Here is a 13,857-nt window from a genome sequence, read left to right as displayed (position 1 = left end):
GACTTGAAACTTACAGGATTTATTTCCATTAGTGAAGCTTCTATAGAAGTTAGCTTGTGTAACCTCCTGTTGGTCTCTATTAATTGTTTTTATAATATCTATTTTATATATATATTGGGGAAAGGTATCTTCTTCTGTGCCCTGGAAAAACTGAACAGGTGGAACTACTGCACATTATAATACACACACACACACACAAACATGTGCACACATTCACACAGTCCTTATTTGTGTATTGTGTATCACACAGTCCTGACACTAGAGGAGGACAGTCTGTCAGTGTCCTTGTTATTGTCTTCCTTATTGTTCTCTTTACCTGTGATACTGTATATACTTAGTTTCTTTACTGAATATTTTCAGGTCATTCATTTTGGGTGTATCTAATTTCATATATACAACATATTCTTGTGCTAAAAGGTTTTTCTTCCAAACCTAGTTATTCAAGGAAATATCCTGTACAGGTCCTCCATCACAAATCCGGCATCATTGAGACCTGTAGTGTGCCGGATTACTGAGTTTGCCGGATTACAGAGTGGTTAGGTTAAAATACACCTAATAAAATTAACCAACTTGACTTGCACAGTTCATTGAACATCGGCAAAAATCAAACATTTCCGCTACTTTGGGCTCAATTTCAAGGTACTTTTCGTCATGAAAGCAATCAAAATCATGTCTATTTCTGTAATATATCTTCCATTCTATCAAATGAGTCCAAAAACATGAGAATACAACCATAAAAACCATATGAAAATACATATGTATACTGCAAAGAGGCAGCTAATGGCTGAGAAGTTAACTCCCTTATTTATCGTCCGTCATTTTTATTTTTGTTGTACCTTAAGAAGCATCTTTCCATCATGCATTGCCCAAGTTTCAATGAGATAGCCCAACAAACAACTGAGAAAAAAAAATATTTACCAAAAATCATACATGGCAAGCCCAAGTGAGGTACTGGAAATAAGTCACTTTGTCTGACTTTTCTGGGTTATCCTAGGTTCTCTATACATACGCTGCTATGTATGATAATCTATGTAACTGTACAGTGGTCCCTCGCTTTTCGTAGTTCTCGGCAATCGTAAATTTCGCCAATCATAGGGGTATTTTCGTATAAACATGGACTCGCTTTTCATAGGTTGATTCGTGAATGGTAGTTCGTCCTGGACACGTACGCACGGTGTGAGCCGGGGCGGCCTCCCTACCCAGCCAGTCTGGCATTGTTTACCAGTGAGTGAAGGTCCCCTCAAGTGCTCCTACGAAATATTTCATAATATTCCACTCATTTTAGTGCTTGCAATTACTAAATGAGCTACCATGGCTCCAAAGAAAGCTCCTAGTGCCAAGCCTGTGGTAAAGAAGGTGAGAAATATGTACAGTGACTGACAGTCTTGGGCCATTTTCGGGAAGTGTTAAAGAGACGCCAGAAACAGAGCTCTCTCCACAGTTACTTTGCGAGACAGGACTAGAGTGACTCTCAAGGTGGTCCTAGTGGCATTAAGAAACAGAGAAGAGAAGCAACCCCAGAGAAGCAATTGGTACCTGAGGTGTTGCTGGAAGGGGATTCCCCTTCCAAACTGTAAACAATCCAATCTCTCTCCTCTTCCAGTCTCCCATTCACTAATAAGAATCTCCACTAAAGGTAAGTGTTATGCTGTTAACGTTTCATTCATCATTTCCCATTGTATTGTTTATGTACTATATTTCATGTAAAAAATTTTTTTGTTTTAATACTTCTGGGTGTCAGGAATGGATTAATTGTATTTACATTATTTCTTATGGGGGAAATTGATTCGCAAATCATAAATTTCGTTTATAGTAACGGCTCCAGGAACGGATTAATTACGAAAAACGAGGGACCACTGTATTTGTGTATACCTGAATAAACTTATTTTCTTCTAGTCTGTCAACTGAGTACAAGAAACTGTCCATTCACTTATTTCAACTACCCAATAAAGCTGTCAACTGAGTACAAGAAACTGTCCATTCACATATTTCAACTACCCAATAAAGTGGTCAGAAATTGGCAATTTGGCCGATTTCACACAAATTTCAACAGATGCCAATTTCAAAATAGGGTCCAGAATAAACAATGCAGACATTCCTGGCATTAAAATAACATTTTCTCTGTTCATTAGTCACAGCTACAGGCCCCTCTTATATTACTCTTGCTTTTCATTTGGAATTTTTATTCACAAAAAAATAGAAGATTTACTGTTATGCAGACTGTTGCGTTATTGTAATAATTGTATAAATAATGTCAAGCCATTCTTGACTCCGTACTGGAATTTAGACTGGCAGGCGGACAGGTATTGGACGGTGACGTCATTTGTTTACTCTTGAGCTTTGCTAAAGAATAGAACATTTTCGCTACTGTAAGCTCAATTTCAAGGTACTTTTCGTCATGAAAGCAATCAAAATCATATCTATTTCTGTAATATATCTTTCATTCTATCAAATGAGACCGAAAAAATGAGAACACAACCATAACCATACAAAAATATACCGCTAAGCGGCCGCTAATGGCTGAGAAGTGAACTCCGCTATTTATGGTCTGATTTCTTTCATTTTTGGTGTACTTGAAGAAGTATCTTTCCATCATACATTGCCCAAGTTTGAATAAGATAACCCAACAAACAACTGAGAAAATAATATAATAATAATGATAATATCTTTATTTACTACACGTACATGTACAAGGTATACAGGCCTAGCTGACATCAGTGACATACTACTGTATAGAAAGCCGCTTGTTATGCAGAATATTTCAAGAAAATTAGGTCAGTGTCCCAGGATAACACCCACACTGTCGGCTAACACCCAGTTACCCATTTACTGATGGGTAAACAGACAACAGGTGTAAAGAAACACACCTAATGTTTCTACCCTGGCTGGGAATCGAATATTTACCAAAAATCATACATGGCTAACCCAAGCCAGGTACAAAAAATAAGCCACGTTGACTTTTTTTGGGTTATCCTAGGTTTCTACACATATGCTGCTATATGTGATAATCTATAGAGAGAAAATAACTTTTTTGTTTCAGGTTTATGGTGCAGTAAGAGTGTATATCACAGTTAGCCCTGTGCTACACTTTGTTTTCTCTAATATAAGCCCCCAAGACAGGGATAGGAGAATGGTATTTGTATACCATATCCTCTTCATACCTCCGTCGAACTGGAGTATTTAACATGTTTAATGTTATGTATATTGTTTCTTATGTCATATTATATCAATTGTGATAGTCAAATAAGCTGTAGTGTTGATGTTAGCATAATAATAAAGCATATTCTCCTGCTTCGTGAGACTGAGCTCATGGCAACCGGCAGTGGCTTCAAAGCCACCTTATCTTTAATGGATAATGTACTGTGTAGGTGCTTTACATATTCAATTCAATTCAAAGTTTATTCTCTATAAGGATTACAATGCTGAGTTTACAGAATTGGGTTATTGCGTGGTTTACATGTAAAATAATAATTACAGAGTGTACCACTAGAACACCTAGTATGGCTAGGCATTTCGGGGAGACTTAGTTTAATTCTTAATTTTAAAATATTACAAATTATGAGGTAAGTTGGTTTTATGGCTAAGTTACTAAATACTAGTTTGTGAGTTTAGCAATGTGAATGCTTTTGTTTTGGCACAGTACAGTGGACCCCCGCATAACGATATTAATCCGTTCCTGAGAGCTCATTGTTATGCGAAATTATCGTTATGCGAATGAATTTTCCCCATAAGAAATAATGGAAATCAAATTAATCTGTGCAAGATACCCAAAAGTATGAAAAAAAATATTTTACCACATGAAATATACATTTTCCTACACACAAAGAGAAGGATACATGCACAATAGTAGAGTAGTACATGCACAATATATATTGTGCATGTACTACTCTACTAAATGAAGAATAAATGACACTTACCTTTATTGAAGATGCAGCAATGACTGATGAGACACTGTGTCCTGGGAGTGCCTTTTCCTCCTGAGTAATGTAGGTCCTGTTTGGCATTTTCTTCCAGAACAGGCCTTATCACACTGTGTATGCCACTATGATTCTTAAATCTCTCAAACCAACCTTTGCTGGCTTTAAATTCACCAATATGAGCACTAGTTCCAGGCATTTTTCCCTGTTCACCTGGGTGTTAGTCGACTGGTGTGGGTTGCATCCTGAGAGACAAGATTAAGGACCCCAATGGAAATAAGTTAGACAGTCTTCGATGACACTGACTTTTTTGGGTTATCCTGGGTGGCTAACCCTCTGGGGTTAATTGTTTCTTGGTATTCTCAATAAGCCACACCAACAACGGTGCTACAGCAGCAGCCGCAGCAGCAGCTGACAGTGCTACAGCAGCAGCAGCAGCTGACAGTGCAACAGCAGCAGCTGACAGTGCTACAGCAGCAGCAGACAGTACTGCAGCAGCTGACAGTGCAGCAGCAGCAGCAGCTGACAGTGCTACAGCAGCAGCAGCAGCTAACAGTGCTACAGCAGCAGCTGACAGTGCTACAGCAGCAGCAGACGGTGCTACAGCAGCAGCAGACGGTGCTACAGCAGCAGCAGACGGTACTACAGCAGCAGCAGCTGACGGTGGTACAGCAGCAGCAGCAGCAGCTGACAGTGCTACAGCAGCAGCAGACGGTGCTACAGCAGCAGCAGACGGTACTACAGCAGCAGCAGCAGCTGACGGTGGTACAGCAGCAGCAGCTGATGGTGGTACAGCAGCAGCAGCAGCAGCAGCTGACGGTGGTACAGCAGCAGCAGCTGATGGTGGTACAGCAGCAGCAGCTGACAGTGCTACAACAGCAGCTGACAGTGCTACAGCAGCAGCAGTGCTACAGCATCAGCAGACGGTACTACAGCAGCAGCAGCAGCTGACGGTGGTACAGCAGCAGCAGCAGCTGACGGTGGTACAGCAGCAGCAGCTGACGGTGGTACAGCAGCAGCAGCAGCTGACGGTGCTACAGCAGCAGCAGCAGCTGACGGTGCTACAGCAGCAGCAGCAGCAGCTGACAGTGCTACAGCAGCAGCAGACAGTGCTACAGCAGCAGCAGACTGTACTACAGCAGCAGCAGCAGCTGACGGTGGTACAGCAGCAGCAGCTGACGGTGGTACAGCAGCAGCAGCTGACGGTGGTACAGCAGCAGCAGCAGCTGACGGTGCTGCAGCAGCAGCTGACGGTGCTACAGCAGCAGCAGCAGCTGACAGTGCTACAGCAGCAGCAGCAGCAGCAGTTGACCATGGTACCACAGTATTTCGATAATATTTCTCACCCTTTTTACCACAGGGTTGGCACTAGAAGCTTTCTTGGAGCCCATGGTCACTTATTTTGCAGATAAAATCACCAAAAACGCTGTAATAATACGAAATGTTCCGATTGTATGCTTGGATGTTACCGCGGAGGCTGGCTTGTAAACAATGCCACCGGCGGAACATGTGAGGCTGGCTCAGGCCGCACATTAGACACGTCTCGGACGAATAGCGTTGAGTGGGTTTTTTAGCGGTATGCGAGGCAAAATTTTAGCGACAAAATGTATCGGTATGCGGATTTAACGTTATGTGATGCCAATGGTATGCGGGGGTCCACTGTACATATTTTCAGTATTGGAGTATAACAGACCAACTTATGACTAGTTAGGATTCATTATTTTAAGATTGAGATTAATATTTCTGTTTATGGTAAAATGGGTGAGTGAGTGTAAGTGTGAACCACCAGGTGGTATTCGTGTAGTTAGTTGACAGGGTGTATCAGGGAGATAAGATGTTTTCTAATGGTAGTTTTGAAGGTGATGAATGTGTCTGCAGTTCTAGAGTTTTCAGGTAGGGTGTTCCAGATTTTAGGGCCTTTGACATACATTGAATTTTTGTAAGGGTTTAGTCGGACACGGGGAATGTCATAGAGATGTTTGTGTCTGGTGTTATGCCTTTGGGTTCTGTCACAACTATCAAGAAAGCATTTTAGGTCAAGGTTAATATTGGAATTTAAGGTTCTGTAGATGTAGATTGCACAGTAGTAAGTGTGGGTGTACTGAACAGGGAGTAAATTTAGATCTATGAAGAGTGGGGGAGGGGGGTGTTGCCAGGGATGGGATGGGATTTAGTGATTATTCTTACTGTGACTTTTTGTTGGGTTATTATTGGCTTTAGGTGTGTTGCTGCAGTTGATCCCCACTGCATAATGAGAAGCATTTCTTTTATTCATTGGAACCATGGCTAGGGCTAAAAGTAAGCAGGTTAAAACAATAAATGGAGAAAAAGAAATTGGAATGACTTATGCAGCAAGTAGCACCACCAAACAGTACCAGCAGGTTGGTGTGGCAACCCTGGAAATTTGAAATTATGCTAGCCAAAATTAGTGCCGAATAACTGAAGGAACCGAATAACTGATTGCCGGATTTGTGATGGGGGACCTGTACTTTGCTTTTCCAGTGTGTGTAATTATGAATTCTCAAAACCTATAGCTTTTTGGATATTAAACTTACATACATATATCCATATTAATGCACTCCTCAGCAGTCTAGGACAGTACCTTTACCTTTGATGTATCTTTGGTGAGTTTCAAGAGTCCTTGACTGGAGCCCAGTCATGGACCAGGCTCATCTGATGCTAGCCTGGTCAACCAGACTGTTGCTGCTGGAGGCCCTTTAAAAAGCCCCACATATCCATCACAGCCTGGTTGATCTGGCATATACTCCATTACTATTCTTGCCCCCTCCATCAATCATAAGGTTGATTCCTTGTTTTTGGCAGTCTCAAGAATACAAATGAAGTGTTAACTTGGCTGACAAGAATAGTGCTCTTTTGTATTTTAGGGATTATAACTATCCTAAGTTTAAACAGGTCCTGATACAAAATAATCTTTTTCTCTTTTTTCTCTCTTATTTCTTGTTGAATCTGCCTCACATATTTTTAATATGACACTTAACCCTGGCTTTTGTTTCTGTAAATGCTTATGCCTCTAAGTATATATATTGTTTAATTTGCTGGTCTTCAAACAGACATGACTTTCCTTGATCTTCCTTTGGTGTTCTACTGCCTTACCTCTTAACTGACTTGACTACACAAGTTGTAATCACAGTGTTACTGCTCAATCAGAACTTTGTTTTCTAGGATGTACTGAAATGTCCATTTTTCATTTCTAATTTGAGGGCTTTTTTTTGTACTGAATAATCTGTTCAATGTGCAGACAGATAGTTTTGTGAAAAAGCTAATTTTCTGAGATTTTATGCCTCCTCACCACTTTAGGGATGCTCCTTCAAAAGTTTTAAGGTACCTCAAATTTCATGTGAAGGTACTTTATAGCATGAGTTCCCTACCAGGTGCCTGCAGGTGCTGAGGCACCCTGGGAAGTCTTGCCTCACTTTCTTGGGGTTCCCTTAAGTATATACTTAATACTTATTTGTTTTCACTTATAAATTTGTATAAATGCTCAATGAGTAAATTATAAAATTCGGAGTAGACTCGGTGCATACAGTATAGTATTGAATAAATGCGTATCGTTGACTTGAACAGCTATTTCATCTTACACCCCAGATTAGAAGAAGCTGGTGGAAAAATGTAGTGTCAGTAAGTATAATGTCTCCATTTCTTTCTAAATACTGAATATAAATTTAGGATTATAGAATAATTTTTCATTTTCATTGTTGGCTCTAATTTTATCCATTTAAACAACTAAAGGACTACAGTAAAAGTCTCATATTGAATCACAGTTTCACCTGAATAGGTCGGATAATGCAGAATGGGTTATTTAGAGTTAATGCTTTTCATATATAATACTGTAAAGGTCAGTTATCAAAACAGAATCTGCTTTATTCACAACAGGTTAAATATTTAAAGTTTTTAAAGCTGTAGAATTTTGATACTGTACAGGAATCCCTCATTTTGTGTTGTAGACATACTATTCTGGTCCTGTGGCAGCTATACTAAGCTCAAACAAAAAAAAAAAAAAATATTCAATTTAGTACAGTGGACCCCCAGTTTACGATCAGCTCCCAATGCGACCAATTATGTAAGTGTATTTATGTAAGTGCGTTTGTATGTGTATGTTTGGGGGTCTGAAATGGACTAATCTAATTCACAATATTCCTTATGGGAACAAATTCGGTCAGTACTGGCACCTGAACATATTTCTGAATGAAATAATATCGTAAACTGGGGGCCCACTGTACTTCGTGACGTGCAACAATCACATATAGTGAATGCATATCACATTTGCATTACGTTTGAAATTTCAAACAGAAATAAGAATGCCTAATAGTGGATTCACATAAAGTGAGGGGAAACTTGTATAATTATTGGAGTTACGAAGCAAACACTTGCCTTGTCATGATAGTTGCCAAACATTATTTTATTAAACAGCTAAATAGATTGAGTGATTACCTGAATAGTCCATTGATTTCATAACTCGTTTAACATTTAATAATTTCCTCATTTTGCAGCACACTATGTAGATGACTATACTTGATAAAAGGGGGCTTATTTTTAGATGGGCATGGTTGACAGTTCTCAGTATGAAAATGAGTTTAAAATTGCTTAAAAATTTATGTGCTATACATGTTCTTAGAAGTTTAATGTCACACACATACTATAATTTTTTCAGCTTTGCATTGTACTAATGATCATTTCTATAACTACAAGACTATAATTACTGTATATGGTATATAAATTTATACTGTCTTGTTTTATTTTCTGGGAAAATAACTTACAGATGCTTGTTCGTATTGACTTGAAACTTGTTGAAACTCAAAACAGCATTTATTTGCTGTATTATTATAAAATAAAACCTTTCTTGAAATTAGTGTGAACCTCTACTGGTAATTTAAATTTTTTTTACAGTATTCAGAAAATTCAGCTTCAACAACAAATAAATTAATGGGGATCAAATAAGTTATGACCTTACTGAAATATGCTGGGAAGATGGTATGAGTAAAATGAATTTAAACTAGTCTTTTATTCTCTCTCACTGTCAGTTATCCCTCAAATTGAAAGCCCTTTTCTGTGTTGCCATTTTTGAGCAAATAAAATCGATTTTTTGTTTTATAACATCAGCCATTTCCAAGGCAGGGTGACCCAAAAAAGAAGAAACACTTTCATCATCACTCATTCCATTACTGAGTTGCAGGAGGCATTCTGATACTGAAGTTCAAAAACTGCAACATATCTCCACCCCTCCTTCAGAGTGCAGGCATTGTACCCTACACCTCCAGTACTCAAGTTTCTCTGAATCCCTTCATAAATGTTACTTTGCTCACTCCAATACAACATCAAGTCATAAAGCCCATTTGTTTCCACTTGCTCCTAACACACACACACACACACACATACACACACACACACACACACACACACACACACACACACACACACACACACACACACACACACACGCACACGCACACGCACATGCACGCTTACTCAAACACGAAACCTCCTTTACCCCTTCCCTCCAGCCTTTCGTAGGATGACCCCTGCCCTGCTTTCTTTCCACTACAGATTTATACACCCTCCAAGTCATTCTATTTTGTCCCATCTTCTCTAAATGCCTGAACCACCTCAACAACCCCTATCAGCCTTCTGGATAATACTTTCAGTAACCCCGCACCTCCTATTCCCCAAGCTATGGATTCTCTGCATAATATTTACACTGTATATTTCCCTCAGACATGACATCTTCACTGCCTCCAGCTTTCTCCTAGTTGCAAGATTCACCACCCATATAAGAGCATTGGTACCACTATACTCTCATACATTTTCCTTTTTGCTTTCATGGATAACGTTCCTTGCCTCCACTGACTCCTCAGTGCGCCACTTGCCTTTTTTTCCTCGTAAGTTCTGTGGTTCACTTCATCTTTCATAAACCCATCTGCTGACAAGTCTGCTCCCAAATATCTGAGCATTCACTCCTCCATAATTCCTCCCTTCAATTTGATTTTCACTACTTATATATTTTAACCTCATCACTTTGCTCTTTCCTCTGTTCACTCTTAGTTTCCTTCTTTTACATAACCCTTCCAAACTCCCTCACCAACCTCTGCAACTTCTCTTCAGAATCTCCCAAGAGCACAGTGTCATCAGCGAAAAGCAACAGTGACAACTACTTTGTGTTTATCTCTCTTTTAATCCCACACCTCTTGCCAACACCTGAGCAATCACTTCTCTTACAACCCCATCTATAAATATTTTGAACAGCCATGATGACATCACACATCCCTGTCTAAGGCCTACTTTTACTGGGAAATAATCTCCCTCTCTCCTACAGATTCAAGCCTGAGCCTCACTATTCTCATAAAAACTCTTAACGGCTTTTAGTAACCTACCATCTATTCCATACATTTGCAACATCTGTCACATTGCTCCCTGTCTGCCCTATCATATGCCTTTTCCAAATCCATAAATGCAACAAAAACCTCTTTACCCAATGTCTACATACTCTTCACCTTTGTGCTTCCTGTAAACACTTGGTCTACACATCCCATACCCTTCCTAAAGCCTCCTTGTTCATCTGTGTTCCTGCTCTCTGTCTTACTCTTAATTCTCATTCTCATTCTCTCTCTCATTCACGCATTCTCTCTAATTCTCTCTCATTCTCTCATTCTCATTCTCTCATTCTCATTCTCTCTTTCATTCTCTCTCTCATTCTCTCTCTCATTCTCTCATTCTCTCTCTCATTCTCTCTCTCATTCTCATTCTCTCCCATTCTCATTCTCTCCCATTCTCATTCTCTCCCATTCTCATTCTCTCCCATTCTCATTCTCTCCCATTCTCATTCTCTCCCATTCTCTCTCTCATTCTCTCATTCTCTCTCTCATTCTCTCTCTCATTCTCTCTCATTCTCTCTCATTCTCTCATTCTCTCTCTCATTCTCTCTCTCATTCTCTCTCTCATTCTCTCTCATTCTCTCTCATTCTCTCTTTCTCTCTCATTCTCTCTCATTCTCTCTCATTCTCATTCTCTCTCATTCTCTCTCATTCTCTCTCTCATTCTCTCTCTCATTCTCTCTCTCATTCTCTCTCTCATTCTCTCATTCTCTCTCTCATTCTCTCTCTCATTCTCTCATTCTCTCTCTCATTCTCTCTCTCATTCTCTCTCTCATTCTCTCATTCTCTCTCTCATTCTCTCTCTCATTCTCTCTCTCATTCTCTCTCTCATTCTCTCTCTCTCTCTCTCTCTCTCTCTCTCTCTCTCTCTATCGTAGGGGTTCTTAAATGGAGATATCGAGGGTTGAAGGTAGACACACTTGTTGGATGGTTACATATATTGTCAGACTGAGATGAGGAGGAATGGAGCCCAGCCTTGCCGTGTACTAGTCTTGATGGTCTGCCGCCGAGTGAGAGGGAGGCAGAGGTACGAGCCTACACATGCGCATCCCGTGACGTCACACAAAGTCACAGGCCTACAAGGGATCTCGTATCTAAAGCACATGGACGATACTAATAAGCTATGCTATATAACACAGGGATCAGCAACTATGCTGACAGCTCGGTCATGTTATGTATGTCATCTCGACATACACTACTATCTATAGGCTGAAACAGGCAGGTGGATCTGGGCTGATTCTATACAATAACAAATTCATATATAACTTAGAACTAATGGATGGTATCATAATGGATGTTACAACATGAGTTTTACGTAATGGGTGTTAACGTAATGAGTTTTAACGTAATGCATTACAAACTATAAGAACAAATCATTATACAGTATGGATGGAATTGATCGATCGATCTGTATTCAAGCACTCTACGGATTCTGAGGAAGAATAAATATATATATATACAAGGTGAAATTAACAGCAAAGGCATCTGGTGCACTCAGACTATTACTGTCAAATTCGCAGAATACGGAGGGAACGTGAACACGAAAAAAAAAAAATATTTCTGAAAAACTAATCAGTTAATAACAAACAGTTGACAATTTACTTCATCTCAGACATCTAGTTATACAGACTATGTACATTTAAACCCAATTCTGCGAGGGTGAGGTTTACATATGCAGAATGGTTATCATCTCTGGGAGGATCGAATTCCTCTGCAATGGCTAACACATGCCTTGACTGAGGGAGATCTAAACAAGTATCTACAAAAGATACAGCTACATGGACAATCTGAATGAGTATCTACAAAAGATACAGCTACAATCACTAGTGACTGTGGAATTACTAATTCTTCTGCTAGGAGTACTCAACTCGACTATTCGATACAGTAATTCTTGGCTCATTACAAAGTCACTAATGGGTGTTTGTGGCTTCACAGTAAGAATAAGATCTTCCTGGAGCAGGAATCGAATCACACCAGAACACAAGGGATCGGTTCTTTCTTACTGGAGGAATGAACAAACTCGGTGGAGTGGATGACTCCCCCCGGTTGAAAAAGTTAACGCTTTAACATGCAATATGAGCAAGGAGAACGAATCTACTATCGCCGAGCTCTCAGTAGTAGTACCAGTTCCTAGTAACCAGTTACCAGTAACCAGTGTACCAGTAGATGACTCACTACCAACCGTCTCTGCGTGAATCACTGACTGTATTCATATTGCTGCTGACCATAGCAGGATTTCAAACACCACCTCACCCATAGACACTGGTGGGTCAGTTAGTCTTACGATAGAGAGCAGAGAGGCAGGACGGCGGTTGGCGCCTTCACACACATTCCGTTATACGTACTACCAGCCTACGTGAGTATTTTTACCCTATCCACGTTTTCGAAACCCACATGACATCTCTATCTCTCTCTCTATCTTTCTATCTCTCTCTCTATCTCTCTCTCTCTCTCTCTATCTCTCTCTCTCTATCTCGCTCTCTCTATCCGTGCAAGAGGGCTGGCTGTTATGCGAAATGTTCGGTATGCGAATGAATTTTCCCCATAAGAAATAATGGAAATCAAATTAATCCGTGCAAGACACCCAAAAGTATGAAAAAAAAATTTTTACCACATGAAATATACATTTTCCTACACACAAAGAGAAGGATACATGCACAATAGTAGAGTAGTACATGCACAATATATATTGTGCATGTACTACTCTACTAAATGAAGAATAAATGACACTTACCTTTATTGAAGATGCAGCAATGACTGATGAGACACTGTGTCCTGGGAGTGCCTTTTCCTCCTGAGTACTGTAGGTCCTGTTTGGTATTTTCTTCCAGAACAGGCCTTATCACACTGTGTATGTCACTACGATTCTTAAATCTCTCAAACCAACCTTTGCTGGCTCTAAATTCACCAATATGAGCACTAGTTCCAGGCATTTTCCCTGTTCACCTGGGTGTTAGTCGACTGGTGTGGGTTGCATCCTGGGAGACAAGATTAAGGACCCCAATGGAAATAAGTTACAGTCTTCGATGACACTGACTTTTTTGGGCTATCCTGGGTGGCAAATCCTCTGGGGTTAATTGTTTCTTGGTATTCTCAATAAGCCACACCAACAGCGGTGCTACATCAGCAGCAGCAGCTGACGGTGGTACAGCAGCAACAGACGATGCTACAGCAGCAGCAGACGATGCTACAGCAGCAACTGACGATGTTACAGCAGCAGCAGACGATGCTACAGCAGCAGCAGCAGCAGCTGACGGTGGTACAGCAGCAACAGACGATGCTACAGCAGCAACAGACGATGCTACAGCAGCAACTGACGATGTTACAGCAGCAGCAGACGATGCTACAGCAGCAGCAGCAGCAGACGATGCTACAGCAGCAGCAGCAGCAGCAGCAGACGATGCTACAGCAGCAGCAGCAGCTGACGGTGGTACAGCAGCAACAGACGATGCTACAGCAGCAGCAGACGATGCTACAGCAGCAGCAGACGATGCTACAGCAGCAGCAGACGATGCTACAGCAGCAGCAGACGGTACTACAGCAGCAGGAGC

The 13,857-nt window shown here is 40.5% G+C and overlaps 1 protein-coding gene across 2 annotated transcripts in view; it reads left to right on the top strand.

Moving 5' to 3' along the window:
* The window catches only part of nej (nejire), a 465,387-nt gene that overhangs the window by 39,462 nt on the left and 412,068 nt on the right, over positions 1-13,857 (top strand). The window lies entirely within an intron of this gene.

Source organism: Cherax quadricarinatus, chromosome 19, assembly GCF_038502225.1.
Source record: "Cherax quadricarinatus isolate ZL_2023a chromosome 19, ASM3850222v1, whole genome shotgun sequence".
Taxonomy (NCBI): domain Eukaryota; kingdom Metazoa; phylum Arthropoda; class Malacostraca; order Decapoda; family Parastacidae; genus Cherax; species Cherax quadricarinatus.
This window is presented reverse-complemented; position numbering and strand designations above follow the sequence as displayed.